Source organism: Felis catus, chromosome B1, assembly GCF_018350175.1.
Source record: "Felis catus isolate Fca126 chromosome B1, F.catus_Fca126_mat1.0, whole genome shotgun sequence".
Taxonomy (NCBI): Eukaryota; Metazoa; Chordata; class Mammalia; order Carnivora; family Felidae; genus Felis; species Felis catus.
This window is the reverse complement of record NC_058371.1, coordinates 116,406,350-116,426,452: the sequence shown is the minus strand read 5'-3', so window position 1 is coordinate 116,426,452 and position 20,103 is coordinate 116,406,350. Positions and strand designations below refer to the sequence as shown.

General features: G+C 33.0%; 1 protein-coding gene and 1 long non-coding RNA gene across 10 annotated transcripts in view; one reads left to right on the top strand and one right to left on the bottom strand.

Moving 5' to 3' along the window:
- The window catches only part of TBCK (TBC1 domain containing kinase), a 228,105-nt gene that overhangs the window by 51,967 nt on the left and 156,035 nt on the right, over positions 1–20,103 (bottom strand). The gene's annotated exons all lie outside the window — the stretch shown is intronic.
- On the top strand, positions 1,160–13,125 carry LOC123384995. Its single transcript, XR_006596889.1, has 3 exons — positions 1,160–1,337; positions 8,222–8,383; positions 11,491–13,125. It is a non-coding gene; the product is annotated as an uncharacterized LOC123384995 (long non-coding RNA).

The window sequence follows — 20,103 nt, the reverse complement described above, 5'->3', positions numbered from 1 at the left end:
TGTTCTTCATTGAAATATTTGACATTCTACTTAATGATGAACCACAGAGGCAGACTTATTAAAATATAGCTATCAGGCTTGTTATTTATTATTTTTATAGAAGTTGCTATTGAGACACTAAGAAAAATAAATAAGGGGTACAAATATTGGAAAAGAAGAAATAAATTATTTTTATTTTTAGGTGATACAATAGTCTTCTTAGAAATTCAGAATAATTAAAGGAAACTCTAATAAAATTGGTAAGAGTTTGGTGAGGGTTTAGTTACAATATATATACCATGAAATCATTATATGGCAGCAGAAGTGAGTCAGAAAACATAATGAGCAAAAGTTTTCATTCGCAATATCAAAATATTTCTCCAAAATAAAACATTTAGAAATAAGTAGATTACATTTAAAGAAAATAAAAGTTTTGTGGTGGGTATTTGAAAAAACTGGCAGATATAAAATGCTATCTGGAAAGAAACAGTCAATATTATAAGACCTTTATTTTTCTTCAGAGCAATGTATTAATATACGACAATTTTATCAAACTCCTAAATAGGATCTTTTTTTTTCCAATTTTGAAATGTAAATTCTAAAATTTATTTGACAGACCAAATAGGTGAGAATGTCAAGAAAATGTTGAAAAATAATAAAATACATTGTTATGTATTAAAACTGTACAAAATTAATAGTATGGTGTTGCACCAGAATAGACCAAAAGGACATAATACAGTAACAGGAATAGGCTCAAATACACGTAAGTATTTGCTAAAAGAACAGGATGCCATGTCAATCACTGGGGCAAGGATGTATTATTTACAACACAGTGTTGGCATAACTTACTAACTGGATGAAAATAAAGTTATGTTTTTATCTTATACTATATAGCAAAATGACTTCTAGGTGGAATAAATAATTATGTATAAAGTGGAATCACAATAGGATGAGAAAAGTATTGATGATGAGAAATAGTTATAAGCGTATAGCAAAGGCTGAGCTCTTAAAGAAGGATGATATATGTAAAAAAATTAATATGTCTTTAATATACAAAGAGCTATTTTAAATAAATAAATCAATAAGAACAAAAATCTGCTTATTGAAAAAGGAGCAGAGATATATACATATATTGACAAAAGAAATATAAATAGGTAATAACAAAAAAATTTACCTCACTAATTTCAGAAATACAAAAATGGATTCACAATCAGAAGTGCAAAAAGTAGGTAAGTGTTCTGGATATCTTCTGTTTGCCCCTCCAGATTCACTACCCACTGGTTTCTACTTTGCTGTCTGCTCTGGTAAGTAACCCATTTGGACTACATCAAGACGGACCCAGCTCCTCCGGCTTTTAAGTGAGCACAAACGACAGGACAGTGAGGTCAGGATATTTATTCCTCTGATTCCCTACTTGAGAATTTACCTTGGCCTGGCTATGTCTGTTGACCAAAGGTCACTGTTCCTCTCAAGATTACAACATCTCCTCGAGGTTATTGTAAAAATTAAATTAAGCAACATAAGGTCATGATCTCACGGGTCGTGAGTTTGAGCCCAGTGTCGGGCTCTGTGCTGACAGCTCAGAGCCTGGAGCCTGCTTTGGATTCTGTGTCTCCTTCTCTCTCTGCCCCTCCCCCACTCGTGCTCGCGCTCTCTCTCTCTCTCTCTCTCTCTCTCAAATAAATAAACGTTAAACAAATAAAAAATACCATTCATCCATTAAAATCATGTTTTAGAAAAATTGTTCATAGAGGAAATTTTCAGGATAGATTACCAAGGGAAAAAGGCCCTAAAAATGATAAGTTCACAATGACACCAGTTTGGGAGACACTGTAAAAGTGGTTATCTGTGAGTTAGTGAAACTCATTTTACTTTTTCTCTTAATGCTCTTCTGTGATTAAGTTTTATTGAGTATGAGATACTTAAAATTTTTAAATTTAGAAAAATGAGATTTGTTTTCATACAGCATTATTATATAACTTTCTTAAATTCTTTATAACTATGAATATAAGCTGTCTGAAAGCAATTCTTATCAAATATTTATAGCATTGTAAAAAGGCTTATAAATGAGAACTTATGGCTATATTCACCATTATAGGTAATCAGATCTGGCAGTGAAGAACATGTAGAGATGTTAAAGAAAATAAAGTCACTATTACTCTTAAAATCAGATAAAATTTTTAAAAAATGATAAAAAAGAGATCAGCAAGTAGGACAGGCTTTCATGCATTCAATTTGGAAAGGAGACATGCAAAAATTAATATAGACAATTAGATAAAAAGTGTTTGTGTTTCACCAGAATATTTCATTGGTTAAGGACTACTCTGACTTTTGTATGAATAGATATTTGAATAAACTAATGTTTATCTAATTCTTTATCAAATGTATGAAGAATTTTGAGAAAAGGGTCTATTGGCCACGTGGAAGAATTATATAATATGCTTTTCCAAATATGTACCAACATAAATGTAAATTACATTATCACTAAATAATTACAATATATTTCCTAGTTTAACATAAGATAGTGCAAATTATTTAACAGACTGCTGCCTAAAAGGCTGATATTTTTCCTAGTAACAATTTTATTTCCCTTCAGAATAATTTATTTTGATTCTATATTCAGAAACAAGTCCATATGTGATCATACTTATAATGTATATTAGAAGATTAATAATAAAAATAACTCTTATAGAAGGAAGCAGTTTTCATTTATAATGCTGTGTGTGTGTGTGTGTGTGTGTTTACGGGGAAGGTGAGAGAAAGAGAAAATCTTACTATGAAAAATTAGCCTCTCAGGGCACCTGTGTGGCTCAGTCAGTTAAACATCTGATTTCAGCTCAGGTCATGATCTCAGAGGTTTTGAGTTCAAGCCTCGCATCAGGCTGTCTGCTGTCAGCAGCACAGAGCTCACTTCAGATCCTGTGTCTCCCTTTCTCTCTGTCCCTACTCTGATCACATTCTCTCTCTCTCCCTCAAAAACAAATAAACATTAAAAAAAATTAGCTTCTCTAAGGCCATTTGGAAAGTAAGTATTCCAAAAGCTACTTACTGTACCTGGGTAACAAATGAGGCCAGTAGTGCTGCTCTCAGGGGATATGTGATAGAGTTGATAGTTTCTTGAAGCTTTTAAGAGTTTTTGTCAGGGACAGGATGACCTTAGACTGGCTACAGTCCCAGTTCTTTGAGTCAATCTAGAGTCTCTTCACTTTGAAAGCCAAGTAACATTTATTAAATGTCTACTTTGTGATTCAAGAACTTAAAATAAGACAGCATAGAAAGTGACATACATTGTATATATTTCCTATAGAGAGATCAATCTGAATGTTGAGCAAAAAAATTCTTTGAAAAGACTATTAAATCTGAACAATTGGAATTGGAATAGTAACTGGAATACTAAAATAATCTTCTAAAAGAAAGGTGGAAATATGAATCAAAGTAGGAAGAGTATACTTATGAGGCAAGGAACATCGCAAGTTAACCATGTTATTTAATAATTCATATTTCAACACAATAAAAATATACTTTTTCTTGAGGACAACTTGTAAAAGCAAAAGTCTACTCAAATTTTTTTTTCTTTTTCCCCAAGTGACATATAATGTTTCTAGGAGAGAGACTGGATCGATATGAACATGCTGATGACAACACAGAGCCAAGTACCTCAATAGCTTAAATTTATTATATTTCTTTTTTTATCTCCCATAGCAAGTATAATAGGGCACTGCCCATAAAAGGTGCTAAGATATTTGATAAATAATTGCATGAATGTGTAACAGGATACGGAGTGATGTTGTCCCTTTGTTGAAACAAAGAGGCTCTAAAATGCTATCAAATAACAGAAGCCAGCAACAAAAGCCACCACCACTTCCCCTAGGGCTAACTGAAGAGGAACAGAAAGTGACTTTACGATTTCAAACTATCACCCCAGCAACCCCTTTCCTCCCAGCCTATATAAGGAGATTTAGTTTGGGGAGGACTCAACTTTGTGGAGAGCGCAGTGTTTCAGATCAGATGCACTTCCCTTCCCAACCCACAGGGGGTGGGTGTTTCTGGACATTCAAACCCAGCCCCTCACAAAGCAAACGAGGGCAAGTGCCGATGACAATCATTTGTTAAGATTTGGGCAGACCTGCGAGAAGAGGTGGCTGACATTCTGTTTTATAGAAGAAGGTCTGCTTACACAGAAGACTTACTAATCTGGCCTCTCTGAGCAGGCAAGAAGTAGGGAAACATGGCAGTGCTAAGAGGAAGGGTAGTAGACATCTTTCCTGACCTTAATTCTTAAGCTGTATAGTAAGAATGACACTTGCCTTATTTACTTCACAAATATACTGTAAGAATCAATCAGTATAAAAGATATAAAAATATTTGTTGGACTGTAGATCTTTGTATAAAATAAGTTATTAAAAATTGGATCCCAAATGAAGCAGCTTAAATTTCATGGTAAAGTAGTCTTGTTATTGTCTAATTTTGAATAAATCATCAATTAACAAATATTTAACTAGCCTGTTCTGGCCATCTTGAGAGAGATAAAGTATCATTTCCACCTCAGAGAGCCTATAGTTTGGCTGGAAAGGCAAGACTGACATAAATGAAGCAGTAAAACTATACAATGACAGGAAACATTTATATGGTGCTTACTATGTGTTAGTCACTGTGATAAACACTTGACATACATGAACTCATTTAAGTCTCGCAACAATACTATGAGATAGGTTTTATTATTTTGTTCATTTTATATATGAGGAAATTGGGGCACAGATAAGTCAAATAATCAGTAAGTAATACATAATCAGTAAATAACAGACAAAATTCAAATTGGATCAGCCTGGCTCTGGAGTTTGAACTCTTAAACACATTATTACACTATGTCTCTTATAAGATTCCATGTATGAAATCACAGGTACATAGTATGAGAATTCAGAGAAAGGAAGAAACACAATATGGGCAGGAGTAGTTAGCAAAATATAGGTGGAGTAAGTAGGACTTGAGTTAGGAAAAATCAGTAGGGTTTAGATAAGTAGAAGAGAGAAAGAAGAGTGTGAATAAGTGCATAACTGTAAGAGTTCTGAAATGTGAATGAACAAGGAAATGTTCCATAATTACTGAGCACCTACTAGGTACCATGCATTGTGCTTGGGATACATTAATGAACAAAACAAAGATACTTGCTCTTGCAGAACTTATACTCAATAGGTGCAGAACTTATACTCAATAGACAATGAACAGACTAGTCTTACTGAGCTGAGCATCCACTCTGGCAATTAGAGGGAAACTATTGATTAGGTAGGTAAGGGACAGATGATGAGGGCTCTGAAAGATGAAGAAGCTTGAGGATATAATAATGAGGAGATAAGTGCGGTAGGATTTTTGGAGGAATGTGTCACATGTTAACAACAAGATCTCAGGAAGACTAATTTGGCTTTGTATTGAAGGATGAAATAGAGATGGGAAAAATGATAGGAAGAGTCTTGGTAGAAAGTGAATTTTATGATCTAGATTAAATGATGACATTGTAAACTGAGAGTTTTGTTTTCTTCACTATTCTTTTTTTTCCTTCAGTCTTTCCCTTTCCACTACTTTTTCTTAGTCTACAAATACATCCAATTTTCTTCCAATCCACAGTGAAAGATACATTAAAACAACAAATAATAAATAATAAAATTACTCTCCCAGGGGTGAATCCTTGTCTAGCTACTATCCCTTTATCTCCTTTTCATCTCTACTTTTTCCTTCCCATTCATTCCTGAATTTGCTGAAACTTGGTTTCTGTAAGGAGACAGAAGAAATGGCTCATTTGTCCAGGAGAAAGTGGACAATTGGGAACACTTCCTTGAAAATGTAACATTTCGGTTGAGAATAAAAGGATAAACAGGAGGTGGCCAAGTAAAGAACTGGGGGTTTTCATGCATATTGTGTATAAGGCAATTTTGTCACACACAGTGGAAAGGTGTTTTGATTCTACTTCTCTAAGGTTTTGGTTCTATGTCCTGGAGATATGCTGAATAAAGCCTGTCTCATTTAAAATCCACTTTTTTCTTCAATTCAGCCTGGTATGAATGGGGCAGAAATTTCAGTCGGGATGCTACACTCATTTTGAAAGAATTTTCAAATTTAGTTCACAAGTTGAGTTCACAAGTATCTAGCCTGAATTTATCAGGTTTACAGTCCCTACTCCATACTGATAATGGTCTCTTCCAATATGCCATGAGCTCCTTGAAAGCAGGGACCAAGACTTATTTGTTTTAACACTTCCACTGCTTAGCCGAGAGCCTAGAATTCAGTGGCTATTCAGTAAAATTGGGTATATTAATGAAAGGGTAAAGGAAGAAAAGAAGATATATGAAAAGTACTGTAAGAAAATATATGGAAGAAAAAGGACAGGGATGAGTAAATGATGGCTCTGAAGTTTTGCACACGGTGGTTAGGGGAAATGATGGTAACAGTGGCAAGCAATAAATAAGGGTAAGAAAAGTTCAGATTTGGATTTGTGAAATTGAGGTTGCGGAGGGTCTATAAGATAAAGGGCTGAGAATGCAGTTAGAGACAGACACTGGTATTTGAGAGAAGTCATGGCTAGAGTCATACTTTGGGAGTTATCAGCATAAAAATTACAGTGTAAGTCATGAGAAAAGATAAACAATTTGAAGAAAAAGGAAAAAAAAAAACATGGCAGGAAAAAATGCCTAGTTTTGGTAGGCACATCTATACACTGCTGAGAAATTAAAATTAAATCATACAAACTATTAATAAGGCTTGGAAATATATAAAGTTGAGATTTTTTTAAGGGTAATACCCATCAATTCTCATTATTTGGTATATCTACAACAAATAGACTGCTTGCTTTCTTAGGATTAGATATTTTAAACTCATGTATGAAAAGGGACAGACTTTTACAAATGCCACAGACAGACATTAACTATCATTCTCCAAGGAATTTAACAAAGAAAAATTACCTTCAAAAACCTTATCAATTGACAAAGATATTTTTATCCATATATTTAAAATCATACATTGTTTCTGTAGCATTCTGGTGTTTTCATTTCTCCCTCATGTTTTTAGAGAGAAAAGGGAGAGGTTACTATTTCTAAGATACAGAAATACAGCATCTGAAATGGAGTTTGAAATAAAACTGTCATGCTCTGGAAGCTGCATAATATAGCTCTCATACTAGACAGAACATTTTTCTCCCTCAAATAAAAGAGAGATAATGTATATGAATATGAAACACAAAGAAGAATGGAGATATTTTTTTCAGTGATTAGGGATTTTATGCTAAAATTTTCCAAGATGTGCTTCTGAAAAATTGTGTAGAAGCTAAATTTCTGTAAAGAGAGCAAAACTTTCCCTCTAATATACAATATCATTTTGGAGATATTTCACCTCTCTGGCCCTCAATTTTCTCATGTATAAAATAAAGGACCAGAGTAGATGTCTTATGTTTCTTTTAGCTCTAGAATTCTCCGATCTTATTTCTGATAGGTTTTCAACTGGCAATACGTCCCAAAACTCTTGCTTACTTCCTGGAACAAAAGTAATACTGTAAGTAATACTTAATGACACCAGAGGAGTTTCTACTTAAAGAGATTCAGGAATGATTCTAGTTGTGAGGGTTGGTAAAGTGTTGTTCATATAGCAAGACATGCTTATGTTAACTTAGATCAGTAGGAATTTATGCATTTCATAGGAAATATGGGAAATATTTCATAGTTCACATTGGTTGAAATGAGGGCAGAAGAGACGGAAGTTACAGTAACAGAAGAATTCTGATATCAGTGGTTTATACGGCAAAAACAAGGTAATGTGGCAATGTGTGAGGGATGGTGGTGCTGGTGCTATTGTTTATAAGTTTCTAAAAGCTTCTGGATATAATTTTCAAAATAAAACCAGAACCTGGTGAATTTCCTAGGCTGAGGTAAACAGGATAAAAGTTAAACATGAGAGTGGCTCCACTCAGCTGAACTAAAGGGGGAACTTGTGACACCTTCTGTCTGGAAGTGATAAAGCTACTATTCTACATAAGATATTAAAGTCAGCTTTCAGTGGTAGCAGAAATTCAGGGAGTAGAGCCAGCTGGTGACTAGAAGGTCACAGTATTTTAGGTGAGTCAATAGGTATTTTCATCTCAAACTCTGATTTCAAGGTAGCCTTCATTTGAACTGGACTGCTGACTTCATTACCCTTCTTTCTCACTCTTACCCTTTCCTTATACACTGAAGTGATTAACACTGCTATTTTTGCTCAGTGTTCCTTGTGACTTGGGAAATTCACCCATCATTCCTCTCACCAACCAAAGGATGTCAAATAAATGACCCAAACATTCTCTGGCTAGAGCCTTCAGTAAATCCCTGTGGAAGAAAGTCTGGAGATCTGCCTCTCTTATCCATATTGCCATGCCAAGGACAAGGTAAATGAGCTCTCCAAAGTGCTTGTGGTATTAACTGTTCTTATCATGATTAATATCTGGTGGAATGTTCAGCTAATATCATGCATCAGCCAACCATTTTTACCTTAATGTAATTGAGATGTCCCAAGGGAAGGGAAATTTAAAGTTTCCCCTGTGAAACAGAGGACTTAAAAATCTTATGATGAAGGAAGGATACTCAATTGTCTCTAATCTCAAACTATTTAATACTACAAACCATCCCAGACAATTCTTATGAGAATATATATATATATATATATATATATATATATATATATATTCCTATATATATATATTCCTATATATATATATATATATAGGAATATCAATGCCCATAATGTACTTAGCTGTATTTCAAACTTCCCTCACATAAATGAAGAGATTCTGATTTTAATGACATCAGGAAGTTTACATACATGTCACAACCAACCTAAAGCCAGGGATCATGGAGACAGACTTTAGGTTTATAATACATTACTTATGATGGAATATGAATTGATAAATCTGAATGGATCCTTTCCATAATGTCAAATAGGCTAGAGCCCATTTTTTTTTTTTTCATGTTTTCTGATTGAAGATAAAAGCATTTCAGGGGTAAACTAATTTTTTTCAATTCATTTAAGATCTGACTAGAGTTCTAGACCCTAGATTCTGAAACACAAATTGGGCATAAACAAGCAGAATTTTTATAAGAAAGTCTAATAAATTATTTGATGTAGAAAATGTCCATATAAATATAACAAAAGTCTGTTAAATGTAACAGCAATTACAGCTAACTAAAATTACCAGCAATAATGCAATTAATTACTGCAGTATTTATTCTAGATATAGTCTATTTTAAAGTTGTCCAATTAAAAAATTCTTCATAGCCTTCTTTTGGCTTAAATAACATGATGTTCAGCTAAAAAGTTAACTAAGAAAAGGAAAACATTCAATAAAAGGAGTTATAGGCAATATATCTTGTGGTGAAGTAAATTTTAAAAAACTATAATGACTATCAATGTACAGATATATTTCAACAATTATATACCCTGTTAATTTTTTTTTCTTTGGCATTTCTGGCCACATTGACATACATGTGAATGTGTTTTAAAGTATTTTTAATAGAAAAATGAATATTCTATTGCAAAGCCAAATGATAAGTTTATCATTAAAACACATGAGGCTACTTTAACTGAAATGATGCTAATGCTACAAATGGTAAGAATATCATATAGAATCAAGATTTAACCAACAAATGACAAGTGGACATACAAATACACAAGTTGACACTAGTCTCTCAGGAAAGGTAATTTAAAATTATTTATTGTTCCTTTCTAGTCAAACAAGATACAAATACTTTCTTGGTATTTTATATTTAACTAAAATTTATTTTTTTTAGCTTTGGCTAGTGAATTTTCAGTAATGTTTCACTGCTCTTCAAATCTAGTCAATTTCTTTTTTTCTTATTTTCTCTCAAAATCTTAGGACTTCCCATTCCATGACTTTTTACAGTAAATCATCTAATGGTGAGCTAACTCTCGTTTAAACTAAAGGTTTGGCAGTGTCTGATAGGACTGATACTTTCTACATAAGTAGAAATTAGAACAGACCCTAGACTTAAAGTGGGCTCTAAAAGCTGAAATATAATAAAAAGACAAAGTTCAGGAGTCAATAGTCATTGCCTATCTTTGCTTCCTATGAATATCAGAACATGTTGAAAGACATTTGACAATATATTTAAGAAGTCAGAATGCATACTTTCATACATGATGAAATTTACTTCTCAAGATAAAACATAGTGAAATATTAGAAAACACTGCCATTAAATCTAGATGTAAGATAAAAATATCCACTATTATCACTGTTACTCAACACTGCTCTGGAGAATTAGATGAAGTAATTAATAGAAAGATATAAGATGTATAAAATTGGGAGGAAGGCAAAATTATCATAATTTGCAGATGATATATAACTGGAAAATCTGACTCCACTGAAAACTATTACGAGAGAACATTAATATGTCAAATAAATGATGATGATAATGAAAATTTATAGGTGCTTACTATGTATAGCAGTGTAGTACATATATTAACTCATTTAATCCTCTCAATAATTCTATATAATATTATCATCTCTATTTTATGGTCAATAAGGACATAGGTCACACAGCTGGTATGGCATAGGTGGGATTCAAAAACATGAGCCTGTATTCTTAATTGCTATGCAAAACTATTTACAAAATCAAATGGTTTGTAAAATCAAATATCACAATTATAATAGATAATTCTATCAAAAAATATGCAAGAAAACTTTAAAATGCCACAGAGGACCTTAAAAAGAAGATAGGAAGATATACCTTGTTTTTGGAAAAAATAAAACTCAGTATCATATGTCAATTTTTCATACTTATTTGTAGATTTAATTCAATCACAATACAGATATGATTTTTTTCAGGAGAGGGAGGAAAAAACCAAGCCAATTTTACTATTCATGTAGAAACAGTGGCGAATGTGTGATATAATTTTAATAACCTCTTGGTACTGGAAAATAAATAACCAGAATGAGTTGAATATAATTGAAAAGGATTCAGAAATAGACATAAATACATGTGAGAATCCATTTTACCATAAGGTGGGGGGCTAGTTGGAACTATTTAGTTTATTTAAGTAAATAAACATGTTACTAAACTTAAACTTAATTCAAATATCTATTTGATAAACATAAAAGTTTAAAATCTATTAAATCAAGTCTGTCAGGACTCTAGTTATGTACTCTTTGCCAAGTGTTTATTTTATTTAATTTCTGTAGGATTTCTAAATAATAATCTATAATTCAGTTACATGTTTTCTGGAATAATACCGGCTTAACAAGGGTTTTTAGTTGCTCATTTTGGCTTTGGGGGGAATGAAGAAAGAATGAACCTTTAGCAATGATTCTCTAGCAGATGTGAAAATGCTGTAGATAAAAGCGGCCTTCCCTTTTTTCATTATGCACCTTACATTGTTAAACTCTGTGTTAGCTTCTATATAAATCAGGTCATCAAATGAACTTTTAGTAGTAAATTTACTTGTAACATGGCCTATTTATTTATTTTGCGTATTTTATAGGATATCCTGGAAGAAAAGCTGGAAAAAACAAGGGCATTTATACTCTGGGATTGTGAAAATGATTAGACTCACTGAATCCTGTATATAACAACTGTGTCTGTTGTTGCTAGCCTTTCAACAGAACTGTGCCAGAATCCATTTCTCTTTAAATGCCATGGAATGTCATTGATACATGAAATGACACCCCTGAACTTTGAGGATGCAGAAGGAAGATCTCAGTGCAAGACCCTAGTTATTCATTAGCAAGTTGGAATTGGGCTATCTGTGCCCATCACTCTTCATGAAGAAAATATATTCTATATAGACTTACTGGTGGAAAAACATTTCTACAGAAGCTGTCTCAAATCACTACTGAATTAAATCGGGCTGCAAAGGAATAAATACTGTAACCAGCATAACCCTCCTAGCAACTGCAATATGGATATGCTAATACTAAGTCAAAGCATCATCCTGATGTCTGTACGGAAGTGCCATTGTCTCCGATCAGATCAGCTGTGAGCTTGGGCCAATCCTAAGTAGGATACTCTACTCTATATCATGACAATTGTTATTTTCATCAAAGATGACAATAAATCATATTTATTTTCTTCTTTTGTGTTTCCCATCAATAACTCTACCCCCAACACTTTTCCTACCTACAACTTCTAAACATCTCTTTTTTCTTCTTAAGACCCTTCTCCTCTGCCCTTGCCCTCAATCTTCCTTATTTCTTAACACAGTATACTCTAGAAATTTCTTAGTGCTCAGTCATTGTATGATTTTTATCTGGCTCTGGAAAATTTTTTCTGTTCTTGTTTTCACCTGCTGTGTTTATAGGGCACTGCTGTGTATAGTAAGCATTCAGAACAGGTTTGTGCATACTGAAATCTCCACATTCAGAAAAATGGCATTTATTAATTTGAGGACTTAAGATGAGAAAACCCAGGCATTTCTATAACTCAGAGGAAACAAACACCTTTACTATGTAATGATGAATTTTGATTTCCCAGGATAACTTTACCAAAAAAAGGATAGTAGTAAATGTTTAAAAATACAGTGACAAGACATGTAACATGTGAATGTTTCAAGCTTCAGACAGCTGCAGTGAAACGATTAGATTTTTTTAATGAAAAAAAATATGAAGGGTCACCGAGAAAAAACTATGATAAACATCGTTGATTTATAGTTTCTTGACTTGGAAATAAAGAGTTATGCTTGAGTTATTTTGTTACATTTATTTATTTATTGTGTTTCATTCCACAAAGGATTTGAGAATTTGAGTCAGCTTACCATTCCAAACAATCATGTTTTTAACTCTTCCTGATATATTATTTCCATCTACCCAAATAGTTTTCTGGTGTGCTGAATTAAATTACACCTAAAACTTGGAACTGATATACTGTGGGAAAGGAAGTTTACATAAAATGATAATAATCTTGCTACTCTGGACTTAAGCTCGTTTTAAATAACATTTGAGACAGGAAAATGAACAGCATGCTTGTAATGGGGGCAAGGCTGGGGTGTTCCTGATCTTCTTTGCCTTCATCTGAACTGAAGATGTGTTCTCAGCCACCTTTCCTCAATTAGTAAGCTATTTTGAAAAGATGTGGTAAACACTTATAAAATGAGGACTGTGAAAACCTCTCTGTAACTGCAAAGCCCTTAACAAATTAAATCATCAAATGCTTGGAATGCACTAGATGCTCAATAAATGTTTGCTGAATGAGTAAAACATAGTCAAAAGTCTGTTAAAATGAAGAAAAAAAATGAAAAGTAAAATTATATATATTTTTAAAAGTCTTTATCTTTGATCCTGACTTTTCTTTTATCCCTTCCAACCTTTCTCTCGTTTCTTTACATTTCTTCTCTTGAAAAACTGTCCCTATTTTTCAGTTTTCAGAGAGATAACATTTTGTCATTTTCAACTCCTGATGCTTTTCATGTTGTAAGACAACGTGTTTCTGTGTTTATGCTCAGACAGTACTCCTATGTTAATACCCTGTAATTATTACTTCGATCATGATGTATTTTCTGAATTGATTTACTAGGGTTTAATTTTACTGATTTCAAGTGGGAAAATACCACAAAGTGTTAGCAGGGAACATAAGTCCCTGCTAACTTTTTGAGTTCTGGATACATTTCTTACTCTAATTTATTTCCACATGAATGGCCTTTGAAATTCCATTGTTGTAGGTCTGATAAGGAACTGCTTTCAAAAAGCAGAACAAGAAGGTGTGAGGAGCCAGAGAGAGAGATTTTTAAGCAGTAAAGACAAAAAAAGTTCCGATACTGAGTAGGCTGATTGCTGAGTAGTGAAAATAGGTTGTGGCTTTGGTTCATGAAAGGTAAGTCAACTTGACAAACGAGGTTAGACATAAACAACAAGAACACAAGTAAATTGGTATAAAAACACACAAAGAATCAATACAAAAAATAACACCGTAACCATAATTATGAATGTTTATCATTTGTTTTTTTCCCATTATGAATGCACATTTATGTTTACCTGCAAAGTCATGAGAACACTGTATGTATGTATCATGTTAAGAATCACGTGAAGACTTTAAAACCTAAATTCCAGGAGCTAACCTTCAGAGATTTGATTTAGCAGATATGGGATGTTTGTGGAGTCTCAAATATGCATTTTTATTAAGTATTATAAGAGACTTTGAAGACCATTCTTCGGATACGTTGTCTTATAGGAAACAGAATAAAACACTGGTTAATTTGAATTAATTTTGTGTTAATTCACTAAAAAATATTATAAGGTACTATTTATTGATATGCCAGGTATGATAGGCATTAGAGATACAGTGGAAAACAAGAGATAAACATATAATATATAAATATGTAATTGTAAATACAATGCATTCTATGAAGGAAAATTAAATAGTATGCCTGATAAATAAGGAGCTGTGACTAAGCAGGAGAGTGCTTTTTTCAACTGAGAGTTAACTGTTATAACCTTATTTGTGGTCATTAATTCAACTAAATACACATATGTTGAGAACATACTATTCCTCAGGCACTGAATTAGGCGCTGGGGGCTCAAAGAGAAAAATGGCTTTTTCATTATGTATTCATATGTACATAATGTACATATGAATGTATTCATAATGTATTCATAATTTAATGTATTCATAAATTATTAGAGAAGAAAGTATGTTATTATTTTATTTATTAATAAGTTTAATGCATCAAGCATTATGCTAAGCAATGAAGACACAAACATGACTAAGACACAGATCTTACTCTTCAGGATTTGTTCTAATAAAGGAAATGAAGGCAGATATAGATAACTTAAGGTAGAAATATGTATGGGGTATTCCAAAAATTGAAAAAAGTCTAAAGTATAGAAAAATATGAGGAAAAGATAATGATGGAGGAATTTGGTAAGGTAGGCAAGGTTCTTATAAGATCATGCAGGGTCCTGTAGATAATGTTAAGAAATCTGAATTTTATCATAACAATGAGAGGAGTCTTCATAAGAATTTTGGTTAAAAAAGATTATGTGGAGGGTGGGCCAGAATCCAATATGGCTGGTGTCTTTCTAAAAAGGGAAATGAGAAATTTGGATACACAGACAGACATTCACAGAGGGAAGTTGATGTGAAGACATACAGGGAGATGGCCATGTGACTGGAATGATATTTACAAGCCAAGGAGCACTAAGGAGTATTGGCAAACACCAGAAGCTAGAAGAGACAAAGGATTCTCCCCTTTAGCCATAAGAGACTGAATGGATCTGCCAACATCTTGATTTTGGATATTTAGCCTCCAGAAGTGTGAAATGATGAATAACTGTTGCTTTAAGCAAAATGATGATGATGATGATGATGACGATGATGTCGATGATGATAAAGATTAGGCTAGTTGAAGTTTAAAGAAGAGAGAGGAACAAGAATGGATTCAGGAAATTACTGTTAGAAAGATGGCAAGCTTGATTAAAGTGATGTCATGAGAGAGTGAAGTTAATAGTATTTATGAATAGGGCTTTTTGACTGCATTTGGAATGAAAGGCAGGAGTCAAGTATGAATCTAGATACTGACTTGAACAAGTAGGGGAATGAAAATGGTGGTTACTGATACAGAGAATGCTGGAGGTTTTCAAGGGGAAAAATAAATTAGGTTTTGGACATGTTCAATTAGAGGTTGCTTGTGAAACATCCAAATGGAGTGTTGAGTAGGCATTGGATATAAGAGTCTTCTAGAGCTAACAAGAGAAGCTGGAGCTGGAGGTAATAACTGGAAGCCATGGTAACTACACACTGCAAGTATAGAAGACTGTGTAATATCTTTCTTGTGAGAGAACAGAAGGAGGATGACCCAGAACACTGAGGAATAATACCATATTTATACAGAATCCCAAGGAATACCATATTTAATGACATAAAAGGACAGGTGGAGACAGTGAAGGATAATGAGTGGAGGAGACAGAGAAAAAAGGAGATTGGGGTGTAAAAAAAACTCAGGAAAAATAATGTTTGAAAAATGAGAAGAGTCAACTGTCCTGAAGGTTCTTAAGAGATCAAATGAGATCAGGACTGAAAAAAATAACTTGTGATATCTGCCAGGAAGATGGAGAAAGCAGTGCATGGAGAAAGAGTGGAGAAAGTGTATATAAGACAGGTGTCATGTAGGGTGTGTGTGTGTGTGTGTGTGTGTGTGTGTGTGTGTGTGTGTGCACGCATGCACACATGTGCACACACTGGAATAATTTAGCCACGTAAATAAAAAACTATTGTAGAATGGTAATATTCTCTGTCTTTAGATTTGCATGTAATTGAGACAATAATGTGATCATCTTGCAATCACTTATTCCTTTTTTAAGGATGTAAGAACATTTATCACCAAAAATTTAAGAATTTGCCCAGGAATTTTAATTCATCTCTCAGGTATAAATAATGAATTGAATGATAACTGAATAATCTGGTAATGTCCTAATTATGGTAAGTGGATTAAAATGTAATGACTATTATAAATGATAAACAGAAGATTACATGTGAAGAAAACAATCAGCTGTACTATTAAACACTAAGAAATAACAAATAATAGTAAGCCTTTATCCATTAAGCTTCACTTTCTTTAGTATGATGGGTAATAGATACGCCTTTATGTAATTTTATCCTAAATAGTCCTTGATGAAGTATCCGACTCTGATGTCAGTTATTCACTTCCTTAACTTTAGAAACAAGTTCTCATTAGTTCTATCTAACTTGGAGGAGTTCTCTCTTTGACTAACAGAAATAAAAACCTGACTTAGTTTAGAGAGAGATTAAAAAAAATCCCTGATGATCAGCTCTGCTTAGGAAACATTACTTATATAAAGATTCTCTTTTTAACATACAGACTTCAGAAATCTTGCTGATGTAATTATTGTCCTCTGAACTAACTAAGGCATTCCTTGACAAAGACTAAGAATTTCCACTAACACCATTCTTCTCAGTACAAGGGCTCAAAATTAGTTAAAATACAGAACTAATAAAATTAACTGAAGTTCATAGAGTTCAAGGATATGTCTTTCTGGCTTTGCCATTTCTTTTGATCTTCTCTCCTCCTTCAGCAACTTATATAGCCTTATTTTATAAATATGAAGTTATATATTTTCCCATATGATATTTATGACAGAGTACAACATATTTTTGAAAGGGCAAAAGTCAATATAAAATGTAATAAAACGTAATAAAAATTAAATATGACTTGCACATATAATATGATAGTATCATTAACAAGGAGGAAGGATTTCTGGTAGTCTTAGACTGTAGAATTCAAGAAAGGTATATTCAAAGTAAAAGATGGTTGGATGTATGATTAGAATAGCTACATTAAGTTCTTAAAATATAATTTCATGTCTGTGTATTTAAGAATTCCTTTATTTTATGTGAATAATTACAACTACCCAGCTTCTTTTAACTCCTAAGAATTTAATATTCATAAAGTTACAAGTTGTGTATTATTGTGAAATCTTGGTCCCTACATACCTAATACACCAGAATATTAGTAGTAGAACTCCACAGTGTTGCAAATTCTCTTGTTAGCAGAATTAATGTGACCAATTCCAGTGAATGGGCTCTTTACCAAAGTTCAGTATGCATTAGAAAGAATAAGTAAAACAAAATTAGGTAAATATAAAATATTATTTTCATTTTCCATACACCTTTTATTAGGGTGGTGTTGAAACTGCTCATGATGATAAAAAAGGAATTCTTGATCTCCTTTACTTACTTACATAAGTAAGTACATCTTTCAAAGGCTCACTGAAATACAATGAGTTGATAAGGATGATCAATAAATACCTAATATATGTAGGCATTATGAATGTGTTGAGAAAAATATCCACTTTAGCTGTATCCCATAGGTTCTGATATGTACGGTTTTCATATTATTTTCTAGATACTCTAGAACTTTCATGGAATTTTTCCTTATCAGAAGAATAAAAAGTTGTTTAATTTTTTTGGCTTGTTTATTTTTATTTATTTTTATCTTATTTTTTAAAAGTTTATTTATTTTGAGAGAGACAGAGACAGCAAGAGTTGGGGAAGCACAGAGAGAGAGGGAGACAGAGAATCTCAAGCAGACTCTGCACTGTCAGCAAGGAGCCCAACACGGGGCTCAAATTCATGAAACCATGAGATCATGACCTGAGCTGAAACCAAGAGTTGGATGCTTAACCGATTGAGCCACCCAGGCACCCCTGCTCCTTTATTTTTAATTTCCAAGTAGTAAGAAGTTTTTACTTTTATTTCTCTTACTTTCCAATTTGACTGACTAATGATTTGAAGAATGTTGTCTGTATTATTTGCAATTCTTAAAATTTACTGAAATTTACTTGTAGCCTAAAATGTGTTTTTTTTTTTTTTTTTTTGGTGAAAGCATTATGATCACTTGAACAGGTTTATTTGAGTACAGATGTATAACCATATCTTAAAAATAACATCTGTGGGTGCCTGGGCGGCTAATTCAGTTGAGTGTCCAACTCTTGATTTGGGCTATGGTCATGATCTCATGGTCATGGGTTGGGGCCCTGAGCATCATTAAGACTAAGATTGCTTAAGATTCTCTATTTCCCTCTCTCCTCACCCCTCCCTCACTCATGCATGTGCACTCTCCCTCTTTCTCTCTCTCAAAAAACAAAAACCAATCTGTCCAACAAGTATTATACAGATACAGCAATAGCAGTGTCTTTTTATCACATGTAGGTAGTAGCAATATGAAGACTTAAGAATTGAAGGACTTGGATCTATTTTGCAAAAGCTGCTAACTGATTCTATGATATTTTGAATCTCAAAGTGACAATGGAAGACAGTAGCAAAAGTACAATGTAGTAGCTTTCACTGTGGTGAGCCTATGTACTATCAAAAATAATCTAAATCTGACAAAAAAGCATATATAACCAAACAGAAAACAACAAATTTAATTCTAAAGATGGCCTTTGAAAAAACACTCACATTCACAATAGTTTCATTGGATTCAAGAGATCTAATGCCTCCAATATAGTTTTTCTCTAGTGTGACTATAAATTTGAGGAACTAAAAATCACACATATAATCCTATTGCTTTCTAAAGCTAATATTAAGATTGAGTCAGCAGCAGTTTGGTTTCTTGTTTTTAAATAAATTCATCAACAGTTCAATGGTGGTGATAAGGCATGGTGAAATATCTCAGTTGAGGAATTGTAAGAATTTCCCATCTTCCCCAAATCTTATGGTCAAAGCACTAAGTTATAATGCTCACTCCCAATTAATGTTTACACATTTATCTTAAATATCTACACTTAAAATGTAGATTGGTGAAAGGATAGGAAGAAAAGATTGGTAAAAGGTATTGACAATCCATAAATTATTCATATATCTTAAACTTCGGTGGTGGGAGACACAACTTTTGTTACACATTGAGAAACACTATACATATATTATTCCTCTACTCGCAGGGAAAATAATGTCAAGATTAACTTTCATAGCTTGTATCACAAAATTTTTCCCCCAATATACAAAATTATTAATTTAATGCTGAGAATATATTTTTTCCAACCTTAAATGTTCCCTTGAGTGTGTAATTTTTCCATTCCTCTCCCATTCTTCTCTCCCCATCCCAATTCCTCTATAGTTTAATTTTCAACATGATAAATGTCAAAATCCACCTATTTTCAACCTACTAGTTCATTTACTTATTATAAGTAGGAATTTCAAACTACATTGTTTAAAAAATCCCTTTCATTCTATTCATCAGTTACACACACACATACATATATACATATCTTTATACAAATCTATATACTTATATATATTGAAAGAGATTTACACATAAATTTATCTAGCTATGTATTTTTTTAAATTAGTAAGCTGTGGTCAGAATTGTGAAGTAGAATTTTAGCTATTTAAAGAAAAGTTGATGGGAAAGACATTGGCACTAGATGAAATAATTCTTTTGGCAATTCTTTAGTGGTTTCCAGATCAAAATAGTATTAAAACTAAGAAGTAAAGGTCAGAATGAAATCTTAAACTGAAATTACTGAGGTAAAAATGCCAGAATGATTCCTTCTTTGGAGAGCCAGCCTCCCTTTCCCTTACTCCTGCCCTTACTGTTTGTAGTGATTTCTAAATGTAAAGTGAGAGTAATAAAGCTAGCTAGCAA